The sequence below is a fragment of the Arvicola amphibius genome, chromosome 1 (assembly GCF_903992535.2).
Source record: "Arvicola amphibius chromosome 1, mArvAmp1.2, whole genome shotgun sequence".
Classification (NCBI taxonomy): domain Eukaryota; kingdom Metazoa; phylum Chordata; class Mammalia; order Rodentia; family Cricetidae; genus Arvicola; species Arvicola amphibius.
Window position 1 is genome coordinate 176,418,231 of NC_052047.1, and position 13,623 is coordinate 176,431,853.

A 13,623-nucleotide genomic window follows, 5' to 3' on the forward strand; every position below is an offset into this window, starting at 1 on the left:
AAGAAAAAAAAAAACCTGATAACATCACTAATGCTTAAGTTATCCTACAGAAATTCAAAATCATGCTTCTTTTTTGATGAAAATTAGCATTTCTACATCATTTACAAAGCAGAGATACAGTAAAAATGAACGAGTCAGATTTGCTTATTCACCATGAATAGATATTCATTCCTTCATTCCTTCAGCAAGTATGAGTGTTCCTGAAATTGGCTCTAATTTCCCGAGATCCCAAAGTTGTTCAAATCCCTTATGTGAATATTGCACAACCTACTTACACACACACACGCACACACACACACACGCACACATACACAATCTTTGGCTCAAATCGTGTCTAGATGATATATAACACCTAGTCAGATATAAACACTATGTAGATAGTTGCCATAGACTATTGGGAATCCTGGCAAGAAGAAGGTGAGTCTGTACATATTCAGGACAGATACAATTATCATAGGCCTAACCACTTGGCATGTAATCTGTGGCTGACTGCATCTACTGATTAAGAAATCACAATACAAAGTTTTGACCATATTAATGGAACTGTTTCTATATGCCACGCAGAGCAGTCATTGAGAGATGAAGAGTCAGTTTTCTAAGTATATCTACCTAATAGATCAACCATGACAGAGAGGAAGGCCACATATACAAAAATATACAGGCAGGACAATTTGGACTCCGTGGGTTAAACATAACATGTTGAGTGGGTGGGAAACGGGTAGATCTGGAAGGAGTTGGGTAAGGGGGTGAATATGATGAAAATATGTTGTATGAAATTCTTAAAGAACTAATTTAAAAAGATATGTACAACAGAAGCGGGAGCTAATCCCTTCACAAGAGCAAAGAAGAGCAAGGGAAAACGACAGGAGACTAGGGACAACCTTCAAAAGTGTGGGCCCATGATCTAGTTCCTCCAACAAAGTCCCACCTTGCAAAGTTTCAAGAACTTCTTGAAATACTGCCACCATCTTGATGTGGGAGGCCCTTCTGTAGATGTGTTGCTTTTATTTGTTAATGAATAAAGCTGATTTGGCCTATAGCAGGGCAGAATACAGCCATGCTGGAAGGGATATATATAGAGAGAAGGCAGAGTCAGGGAGACACCATAGCTGCCGTAGGAGCCAGATGCTGGAACCTTACTGGGAAGCCACAGTCTCGTGGCAATACACAGAATAAAAGAAATGGGCTAACTTAAGATGGAATAGTTACTTAATATGAAGCTTGAGTTAATAGGTCAAACAGTGTTGTAATTAATATAGTTTCTGTGTGATTATTTGGGTCTGGGCAGCCAGCCAGAAAACATATGAGTAGTCTCCATTTATACCACCTGGGAAATAAACAATCAACACATGAGCCTGTGGGGGACATTTCATATCCAAACTGTAACAATGTTTATGTGACAGTCAACTTTAAGTGGTCAAACATGAATGACAGACATACCTTGCCATAGCTGATTATCTTGTTGCTCCTTGCTGGCACATACTGTCTAATTTAACACTGTAAGAATGTAGTTACCAAACAGTAACTGAGCAGTCTTATGGGAAAGGGGTATTTTTATGAAAATGTATTTCATATATTCCCATTCCCATTGTTCCTTTCTGTAGTTATATACATGTGTACTTACCTATCAGATAGTCTCTGTAGAAAATGTTTCTGGTTCTAGTTTGTTTCTGTGTTTAGATTACAAGAACTATACAATAGATGTAGAGGAAAATAAAGAGCTGTAATAAAATACTTCACTCTTGGGGAAAAATAATAGACGAGTAAATGTAGAGAAGAAAGGAGAAAGGGAACTGAGCCAGGAATTGGGGAAAGAATTGGGGAAAGGAAAATATAAAGGAAAAAGAAATAGGAGGTAAGATTTATTTGTTTTATGTAGAATTAATGTCAGCTACAAGCTACAGAAATAAATATCTGTAAAAATTTCAAATAATTGTAACCGCCGCCCCCCCCCACCGCGCAAAAACTAAAAGACCTTGGCGTTGATAGGAGCCTTGTGATTAAGCTGATTTTGCCTTAAGGCTGAATGCAGTTGTAACTGCGTCTATGGCCCTGGCTTTAACTTGACCAACCAGTACAACCCAAAAGACAAGGGTCACAGAGATCTAGAGAACTGAGCAGAGTGCACGTGGTTCCCCAGGTGACCACCAGGTGGCAATGACACACCACTTTACACCTACCTACGGGGCGAGGGGTTTGAGTTGGGGGATAAAACAGGTGCAGATTCCAAGGAGCCAGTTGAATTGCTCAGGGCAGTAAGTTATATTTTATTTGGATGGCTGCAAAGCAAAAAGTAAGCATCTATTTAAAGGCAATTCAAGTGTGCCTCTGTTTTCGTCACAAGCCCCTTGCCAGAACAAGGATGCTTCAAGCTCAATCGAAAATTCAGCCTTTCTACTGTCTACATAAATAATACAGAATTTACAAATATTTGTCATCAGAGATTAACCAATGGTGTACTAAATAATATCTCAGAATACCAGACAATGTCACGGGAGCGCCTGCCCATACATGTTAGCACATTTAACTCACATATTTCAGGAGTGGGAGCCAGAACATAGTTAGAATACCCTCAGTGTACTATTGTAGAATAATCTTTTTGTACACTATGAATGTGTGCTATTTGTATTGCTTTAATAAAAGCTAAATAGAAAATAACTAGGCAGGATTTGGGGGGCAGAAAGGATGCTGAGGAGAAGAAGGGGAGACACCAGAGGACAGAGAGCAAGCAGTATGGGCATTACAAAGTAAAGGTAACCACGCCACATTAAAGGACATAGATTTTTTTAAAAGGGGGGGATGTTAATCTAAGTTATAAGAGCTAGTTAGAAACAAGCCTAAGCTATTGGCCAAGCTCTCAAAATACATCTTTGTGTTATGATTTGGGAGCTGGCTAATGGAACAGAGAAAGACTAGCTACAGTGTACAAATTATGTTCCATAAACACTGTCATGCTTTGACTATATCCTTGTCACACCCTATAAAAGAAGAGGTCCCCAGGCCAGATTCCATTCTGTGAGACTTCAGAAAGTTAAAATCAACTGAAAGATAACATACACACCCTCCAAGTGTCCCCTAAAGTGTCTGGATATAAAATAAATAAACAAAACCAATAGCATATTTTTGATAATTTAAATATAATATTATAAAGATTAAGCTTTTCAACAACAAAAAACTTTAAATATTACTTTAAAAGCTTTAAAAAATAATCGGGACCTACATAAAGAAACTGAAAATGTTATTGGAATATATAAAAGAACACTTAAATCCATGAAGAAAAATGTTTTTTGTCTTTAAGAAGAGTATCTAGTACTATGAAAGTGCCAATTTTCCTTTAATGTCTATAATCCTTGAAATATCATACAGGCCCAGTTGGATAACATTCCAGGACTTCTGTTAGGATGGCCAGATGACGTCACTGCTTAAGTCAACGTGTAAAAATGGACACGTACTCTGGAAAAGAATGCGAAGTGATAGTTATCTCACTGAAGCCAGTACGGAAGTCACAGAGATAAATTGTTCTTATGGAAAGAAGCGCAGGCGAGGTGCTGAGCTGTGTTGGATGATGGAGCTCTTGTTTAGCATCCGCAAGGACCTGAACTCAGTTCCCAACACCACAGAAACCGAAAACTACAACACAGTAGGTACTATTAGTCACGACTTCTCGGACTTTGCGACTAAGAGGAGGTGTGATATGTCTCATAAATTGGTTCAACTGTATGGGGGGTAACACTAAAGGGGCCACTTTAAATCAGTAAGAAAAGGTTCAAGAGCTTTGCATTCTGTCAACTTACTAGTAAGCATAGTTAAAACAACACTTTTACCTTCTTAAATATAAATTCCAGATGGGTCAAATATTATCATGTCAAAAAATTAATACATTTATAATTTTTATTTTTATTTAAAGTAATAAGAATAATGATGATGATGATGACTGGAGAGATGACTCAGAAACTAAGAGCACTTGCTGCTCTTGCACAGGACCCAAATTTGGTTCCTAGCACTTAGATCAGGTGGCTCACACCAACAGGGGCTATCACGCCCTCTTCTGGTCTCCGTGGGCACCTGCATGTACATGTGCAATACACACATCACAATACATACACACATCACACAAATAAAAATAAACCTTGAAAAATTAACAAATGGCATTTATTTAAATTTTAAAATCACTGCATGAACAATTAAAACTCAGATAACAAACGTCTCCCTGCAGCTCCCGCACTGGCTACAGACCCACGGGACAGACTAGTCCTGCACCAGGGTTAAATCAGCTCTCAGACCTCACCAGAGGAGTTTCTTTGTGCAGTGGACAGCAGTTCATACAGAATTGGTCAAGATACAGAAATAAATGACTGGAGATTTATTGTCACAAATGGGACATTTGTATCACACGTTCCCCAAGCTAAGGGACCATCATGGAAGAGAAGGTGGATAGGTTGTAAGAGCCAGAGTCAGGAAGAACTAGAACAAACCAGTACATTCTGGACATGTCAGAACCACTACTTGTGAGAGATCACAGCAGCTCTTGTTGCCTGCACAAGACCTAAACAAGATTAAGCCAGACAACACTCAAGCATACAACAGGAAGGGGTTCATGAGCCTCCACCCCTAACTAAAAAGCTCTGGGCAGCTAATGGTTTCTGGGGAAGGAAAAGTCAGTTTTCTTTGAGGATATAGGTCCTGGTATGTAGAACACGTTCCAGTGGATGATGGTCCTACACTCAGAAGAATATAAAGAGCACAGATTGGAGTTGATAAGTTACTAAATACTTTTCAAGTGAACAGGAAGTTTGAAGATAGAGGGATGGGGGTTGTCTCGGTTAGGATTTTCATTGTCGTGAAGAGACACCAGGACCACTACAACTCTTAAAAGAAAACATTTCATTGAGGTGGCTCATTTACAGTTTCAGAGGTTCATCCCATTATCGTCATGGCAGGGAGCATGGGGGAACGCAGGGAACACAGTACTGGACAGACATCTGAGAGTCCTACATCTTGTAGGCAACAAGTCAACGGAGACACTCAGTTGCATAGGAAACCTCAAAGCCCACCCCCACAGTGACACACTTCCTCCAACAAGGCCATACCGACTCCAACAATGCCACACCTCCTAGTAGTGCTACTACCTATGAGATTATTGGGGGTCAATTACTTTCAAACAACCACAAGGATCAATATGGGAGGAGTTAAGGGGAGGAGCTGAGAGTGAATAAATTCAAAACACCATGTGAAATTCTCACAGAAATAAAAACAGTTTTAAAAATAATAACAGTCAAATAAAAGTGAGATTCAAATGGAAATAATCTTGGAACTCTTATTTATTCTTAGAAAAAAAAAAGACAATGGTCCCAATGAAATCATTGAAGTAACTGACCAAAGAAGAAAACACTAGTGGCCCAATACACAAATCAAATTGACATATTGCATATAGTCTGACCATCCACAAGGTGTAAGACAAAATCCATCTGAGAAAGCAGGGAAGCAGGAACTCCATTACTCTGCTACAAGAAGGGCCGGAGATGGAAGGGTGGAGGACAGTTTGTCAATTGACATGCATCGTTTTGTCTCAGAAACCAGACTTGGAGAATGTGTCTTGAGATAGTTGTGCAAAACCAAAATGACCAATTTATGAAGCTGTTAACAAAGACAGAGGGGGAAAGGTGCCATTTAACACTTTGACAAAAGATAGACAAATCACAGTGCGTCTAATACTCTAGGATGTGATGTCCTCCGTGGCCCAAAGGCATTGTGCTCATCTGTATTGAATGACAGGAAAACACAAAAGAAGAGTGGATAGAAAATAGCATCCAGCCCTCAGATTGTTATATTATACATTAGCTTTTCATGTATATTTAGGTATATGTTTATTTACATGCATATATAGTGATAGGTCCACAGAATTGCACAGCAAAATGTCAATAGAAATTTTATCTGAGATGTACAGACTTCAGTGGTTTTAAATTTTTATTTACAGTGTTCACCCTTGAAGGTTTTTTAAAGTGAGCATATGAAAATGTTGTTTTTCACTTTAAGAACAAAATAAAATATTTAAGAGCATTCTAACATTCCTAAATTGCCTGAAGGATTCTAACAGAGACAATATAGCACATAAAATCCTTTAAAAGTGGATAATTAAATCTTATATTGTTTTATTTGATTAGCATGTCAGAAGTGTTTTATTACATTCACAGATTTGCACAATGGAACTCAAGAGTATTTAAAGTCCTATAATTAACTATATAAAGTAATATTGCTATTCAGGGAAGTATTTATTCAAATTATACATTCATTCTCCCCAAACCTTGTATAGGATAAAATTTACCTTCAACATGGAGAATGAAAAAAGGGGGGGAAAGTCATAGATTAATTTTGAATATTCCTCAATTATGCACAGTTAGTATTTATCACACTAACGTTTAATTAGAAATCAAGGTCCTCATGAAGCCTTTAGAAATGAACTTTAAAATACATACAAATGTTAAAATACAGTACGTCTCAGAGACAAAGATGCCAAAGTAATACATAATTGAGAAATGTAAGCTCACGATAGGGGTCTGACTGAAGTGGGAGATTGAAGGAAAGAGGATTAAGGAGCTATAATCCACATAGAGAGGGATTGGAAGCAAACGAACTCTGCTGCTGGTCTCCTGTTCTAGCTGTATAGAAATGTAGATAATGGCCCTTAATTAAATGGCTTTTCCCGCATTTCACTGCTGAGGAATCATACCAAGGGTAAAAGAAACGGGTGGAACTATTCTCAAGGACAGTGGTTCTTAAGCGTGCACAGCTGAAAGAAGGACGTTCACATACTCAGAAAGCCTCTTCCACAGACTTGCTCCCTTGTGGGAAGAAAACTCCCAGCCATGGGAGAGGTTCCCCAAAATGGTCAGCAGCATGAGTAGCTTCTGAAACGTGGGATTCTAAAACTGCCTTTCTCTTCCCAGAAGGTTTGGGGGCCCAGGAACGTCTGTGTACACGGGACTGACTACATGGTGTCTTCACTGCAGACACTGCCTGGTGTCTCCATCTGTCAGTTTTTACCTCTATTTCCTGTGTTCTATCTTAGCTGCCAGTGTGGCCTGAGGAAGCCACAATGAAACATGTTTCTTGTCTCATGATTTAGCTCTGTCCGAGGACTGAGCTCACCGAGATAGACTTGGCTTTTATGTCTTACTCAAGTTAGAGAGTCTTGGGGTATGTAATACCCAACAAGGTTTTAGAAACCATCCTTCTACCATTCACATCAAGAGATAAAACAGATACATGCTGTGGGACAATGGTCTGTACCCTGTCACTTGTATTTTAAATAAACACTGATTGGCCAGTAGCCAGGCAGGAAGTATAGACTAGACTACCAGACAGGAAGCAGAGGCAGAGCAAGGAGAACAAGAGAATTCTGGGAAGAGAACGAGTCAGTCTGCAGTCATCACCCAGGTTGGGAAGGAAGCTAGACACAGAGCAAGATGAGACTGCCTCACTAAAAGGTACCAAGCCATATGTCTAAGACAGACAAGTATTATGGGTTAATATAAGTTATAAGAGTTAACAAGAAGCCTAAGATACTAGGCCAATCAGTTTATAATTAATGTAGACCTCTGTGTGTTTATTTGGAACTGAAACTGTGGGACCTGGTGGGACAGAAACATCAGTCAACACATTTATGCATATAATTTAAAATTATTGTGCTTATATGCACATATGGAATCGAAATAAGATTCTCCAAAAATATCTTCTATTATAATTACTCTCTTCTTCTGTTTCATCTTATTCTGTTTCAGACTTTTTAGTGTATGGCTGTTTGTGTGTGTGAGTCTGTGTGGGTGTGAGTCTCTGTGTGGGTGTGACTGTGGGGTGTGTAACTGTGTGTCTATGTGAGTGTATGTTTGTGTCTGTAGGTGGGTGTATGTCTCTATGTAGGTGTGAGGGGGTGTCTGTGTGTGTGTGTATCTGAGTCTCTCTCTCTCTCTCTCTCTCTCTCTCTCTGTGTGTGTGTGTGTGTGTGTGTGTGTGTGTGTGTACATGTGCTCATTCGCATGTGGAAGCCACAGGCTGACTTCAGTTCTCCACCTTATCTTTTTGAGGCAGGCTCTCTCAATGAACCTGGTTGGATGTGCTGGCCAGCAAAACTCCAGGAATCTCCCTCTCTCAGCCTCATTAGCACTTGCGATCTTGCCTGACTTTGTTACCTGGATGCTGGAGATCAGGTCCTCGTGTCTGCACACCAGGTCTTTACCAGCTGCAGCATTCTCTCAACCCCTGTTTAGGGCATTTTAAATGCTGATTTTTTTTCTTCTATTTGCAATGATTGGGATCAATCAAGAGTCTTGCACATGAGAGCAAGTGCTCCACCATTGAGTTATATCCTCAGCTCTTACATGCTGATCTTAATGGCTAATATTGATCTCATAAGCCAATAATGAAATTACACAAATTTGGAAAAGTAATAGTGTTCGATAAATATATGGAAAGATGTTCACCATCACACATCAGGAGGGAAATACACATAAAAAGAATTAAAGATAATGACGATGATGATTAAAATCCATAATGTTCTGTTATGAAGCAGCTACAGTTTCCATACACCACTGGTAGGAGGCCAAAATGCAGTAACTTTGCAAAACTGTTGATGGACTTTATCTGATCATACCATCTACAAAACTTAATAATATACATTCTATGCTCCAGCCATTCTTCTGGATAAGGAATGACACAAATCCAAATTATCAAGTGCACATACAAGAATGTTCATAGAAATGCATCGGTAATGGCCTCAAATGAAGACATCATATTCTATAAAACTGAAGTGAGCACGGTCCCATGAATACAGTGGAGCTACAGATGCAGCATGTTGACAGGGTGGGAGTCTATGAAACAATGAGGATGAACCGTCTACAGCCTGGTCTTCAATGTCTGCCTCCCACAAACAGTGCTGAGCTATAGCAGCCCAAAACAAAAGAAAACCCACACATTAAAAGCAGACAAAGCTAGTCTAATGAGACATAAACAGAATAGTGACTAGGTGGGGTAAAGGGATTTATGAATGGGGAAGAATTAGATAACAAAAACAGCAGTCTGGAAAGTCATATCCCTTTATCTAGCACATACATCTGTTCACTTTTTAAAAATTAAACAGGCTGTTCAGCTATGATGTGTGCAATGTTCTCAGTGCATATAAATAATCTTATATTTAAAATTATTTTTTAAAAAATACATTAACCGTACCATTTGACTTTAACCTGCATGGAGATCTGTTCTATAAAACCATTATGGAATGGTATCCCACTATTCTGTAAAGCCATTCCACCCCATTTCCAAGTTGGGATTATGATTTAGAGCAGCAAACACTCTAAATTTCTTCCTCAAGCACCAATATTGAAGAAGGGAAGCAGGCAGAGGAAAAGAAAAGGTGAAAAATCCAACCAAGTATGGAACTAGAATAGCAAAACCCTTCTGTTTGAGAAAATAAACTATTATAGAATAAAAAATAAGAGCTTCTCCTTATGGAGATAGACTAAGTTAAAAACAAACCAAATCACTTAATTCCACAAACACTTTTTAAGGTTTATATATGGCATTAGTTTACAGTTTCTGCATAACATATTACCACCATTTAGTGGCTTAAACACTGCCAGAGCATCTGACAGTCCTGAAAGGCTCTGGGCACAGGTGAGCTGAGTGCTTTATCCCGGGTCTCATCAGCCTCAATCATGTTGGCCAGGAGGCTCAGCGTCCTCCACCTAGTACCCATAATTGCTTACAGTTCACCTCCTTGCAGCTTGTAGAACTCATGAGAACTCTGAATCTCCCTGGCCTTCAGGTCTCCCTGGAAATGGAGCTCATCTGGGTAGATCATGTCCACCGACATTCAAGGGGAAGAACTGGACCAAGAATGTGGGCTGTGGAAGGGGAAAATTGAAGCCGGCTTGAACTTTTATCCTGTACAATAATGGAAGCTAAGGACACAGTTTTCTATTGATGGACTTAAACCAAAAGCTACTTGCCGCCTACTCAATAAGAGACAGCGATTTTTACTGTTCTTTATGTGAGGAAGTTACTTTTGCTGTACTTTTTATTCAATTTTATATTTCTACTTATGTATATGAAAGCTATCAAAAGAATTTTAGGCCACTGAAGAAAGTCATGAGAATGAAGAGTAATATAGAAGATTAACATGCACCCCTGAATTATGTTAATCACTTTTAATCGGGTTATTGCTTACAATAAACTGACTTTTTCCCACCTCCAAAATGTGACCTTTTATTCCTCAGAGAAAACATAATTGGAAAGTCAAACATTTATATCAAATAACAAAACAGATGAGTGTCAGGAACTTTGCTTAAATGTTTTAGGAAAGGTGTTAGGGGAAAAAGAAAACAGTTCTGGGTTATGATAATATGGCTCCTAACCCCACCTTATCCATAGAGACAGTACTGTTAAAAGAAGGTACGAGAATAGATTCTTTAAAATTTGGTTAATAGGGACAGCAAGGTGGCAAGGTGGCTCAGTAGATAAAGGTACTTACTACACAAGCCTGGTAACCTGAATTAAACCTCCAGAAGCCACATGAAGGCAGGAGACCACCCACTCTGCAAAGTTATCCTCTGTCCTCCACTCACACTGTGACGATCTTATATTTTCTCTCCCTTCCTTATCTCCCCTCTCCCTCTCCATATGTGTCTCTAAAATTTGTTAAAGTGTTTAAAGAGTGTCTACAGAGAATCAGACTGAGGCACAAGAAGTCAGCAAATAGAAAGTAAATGACAACCAATGAAAAACAAAAGTCCTAATATATCTCAGCAGAATTGAGGACAGCCACTAGCATTTGTCATCTCTCAGGACTGCACAGAAAGATATGCCAAGTTCCAGGAAACAGACACATCTTCTGCCTAGTGGAATATGTGCTGGGCCAGGACAGTTAATGAAAGTACAGAATAAAGGCTCACTTGCAGTGAATTCCCCTCCCTTCTCCCAGCCCTACTCAGGCTTCAGAAAGCACATACAATAATTACTGACTGCAACCAACAGAAATAAATGATATTAACAAGGAAGAGTATCTGGAAGCATTCAATCACTCTGTGTGGGAACAAACAGTAAGTAAAAATAATAGCTAAGGAATGAGCAAAATATCCAAAAGAATTCTTACAGCAAAGGCTTCTGTGCGTGTCACGGTACAATCTGGTACAATAATTACAACAAGAAAAGGAGCCAGTAAAGAGTATGTGTAAGACTCCAGAAGGATGGACTCGAAAATAAAACACAATTTGGAACAGAATTTTTTTTTCACTGTAAGGAACGTTAGCAAGTACCTGCAATCACTGGAGCAGAGGCATAAAGATTCTGAAAGAGCAGAATGAGATGGAAAAAAAAGTTATTGAGTCTGGGAAATAAATTGAGGCTGAAACAGCACAAGTGTAGATCTAATGGTGAGTTAGAAGTAGCCACCATAGAACAGACAGACCATTTGTGTTAAGTAAAGGCTTGAGGCAATCATGAACATGTGCAGAGAATTTATTCAAACAATCAGAGCAAAGATAGTAGCTAAGGAGAGAGCACAAGGATAACAAGAGTGACTATAATCACAAAGATAATAATAACTTACGAAAGAATGGACCCAAGAATATGCAACAAAAAGGGCTGGAGAGATGGCTCAGTGGTTAAGAGCATTGCCTGTTCTTCCAAAGGTCCTGAGTTCAATTCCCACATGGTGGCTCACAACCATCTGTAATGGGGTCTGGTGCCCTCTTCTGGCCTGCAGGCATAGACACAGACAGAATATTGTATACAAGATAGATATCTAGATATCTAGATAGATAGATAGATAGATAGATAGATAGATAGATAGATAGATAGATAGACAGATGATAGATAGATTGGTTGATAGATAGATAGATAGATAGATAGATAGATAGATAGATAGATAGGTAGGTAGGTAGGTAGATAGATAGATAGATAGATAGATAGATAGATAGATAGATAGATAGATAGAGAAAAGAAAATGCAACAAAAAGTATGCAGGTAAACAGAAGTCAGGTGGACAGATGTGTTTTCCAATGAAAAACACAATGAATCTTAAGATCAAAGAATGAATAACACAACCAGCAAAAAGTATACAGAATAATTATCTATGATATCTACCCTGGTAAAGTTACTGAGCTTTAAGAAATGAAGAAGACCTCTAGAGGTGTTTGATATAAAAAAAAACCAAATAACAAGAAATACGCAAGGTGAAAAAGAAATCAAGCCAGCTATCAACACCACATTTCGCAATAGAAAATGCTAGAAAACTACATTAAAAGATCCCAGTGTGTAAAAACATGAACTAACATTGTACCTGTTGTGTAAGACTAGAATGTTAACAAGTAGACATTCTCAAACACTAAAGACCTCAAGGAATATAATATCCATAAACTCTGGAGGAGGAATAAAATTTATCTGTCAAATGGTGAAACAAAACAAATAATTTAAAACCAGAGAGACCATAGCGACTATGGAATCTGCTTAACTACTGAACGAACACGTAGGAATTGCATTTGCCAAAAAAAAGTAATTTTTACAAAATAAAGACATTATAAGCCAAAAGAATCACAATTATAAGCCGTAAGTAATGTGTTAGAGCACTCACCTCTTCAACTTCCATGCACAGGTGAACTGATTCTGCCTAAATTCAAGGTAAAACCTCTTGCCACCTTTCACATTTTCTACTTAACTTTCATATAAACTTTTACAAGCAAATATTAATACCCTTTATTTCAACTTCTTCATTTATTTTTTTAAGTGAATCAAGGGCCCCTGGGACTCGGCCTATCAGTATGCTCATGGTCAAACCTCAAGACCTGAGTTTTGATCCCCAGGATTAATGGTGGAAGGAGAAAACCCACTATTGCAAGCTGCCCTCTGCTCTCCACATGCGCAGTGGTGCATATGTGTCCCTGCACATACGCAAATAATGATAGAGTAATACAGTAAATAAATTTATTACATTTAAAATAAATTTAATAAGGTGAGCTAAGCTAGTTTTAATACTTTGTTAATATATGAAATAATCGTATGTAATAAAATTACATTCTTATCAATTATATGTAATAATTAATAAAATAATTTAATATTTATTGAGCATATGCTTTTATTCTTATAATTTTTAAACTGTGGACTTTCTATCTACGTACAATGCCAAACAGCCAACAAGTTCACCTTCTGCTGGACATAAGTATGAAAGAACACCTAAAAAAAAATGCTACTCACCAAGTGTTAGCGTTCACTTTCTCTACCTGAACAAAGAGTTTAGACGATTATTTTACTTTCTTTCTTGTACTTTCTATAATTTCTTGAATTTTACAATTAGTGTATATAACCAAAGAAAAGAAGTCATCACTCAAACAGGGAGAAGCTATTTTTATTTTATGTATTCATTGTTAGTATGTGATTGTGCATAGGCTGTGTGTGAGGACACACGTGCATGCACACAGGCAAATTCATGCCATGGTATTTCGGGTGACAACTTTCAGGAGTTGGCTGTCTCCTTCCATTGTGGGTTCCAAAGATCAAACTAAGGTCATCAGGCTTCTGCAGCAAGCTCTGTTACCCTCTTCCTTAGCTTCACTTCCTGTTGTGATAAAGTAC

The 13,623-nt window shown here is 38.4% G+C and overlaps 1 protein-coding gene across 1 annotated transcript in view; it reads right to left on the minus strand.

Moving 5' to 3' along the window:
- Positions 1 to 13,623, minus strand: part of Htr7 (5-hydroxytryptamine receptor 7) — a 90,731-nt gene that overhangs the window by 10,567 nt on the left and 66,541 nt on the right. The window lies entirely within an intron of this gene.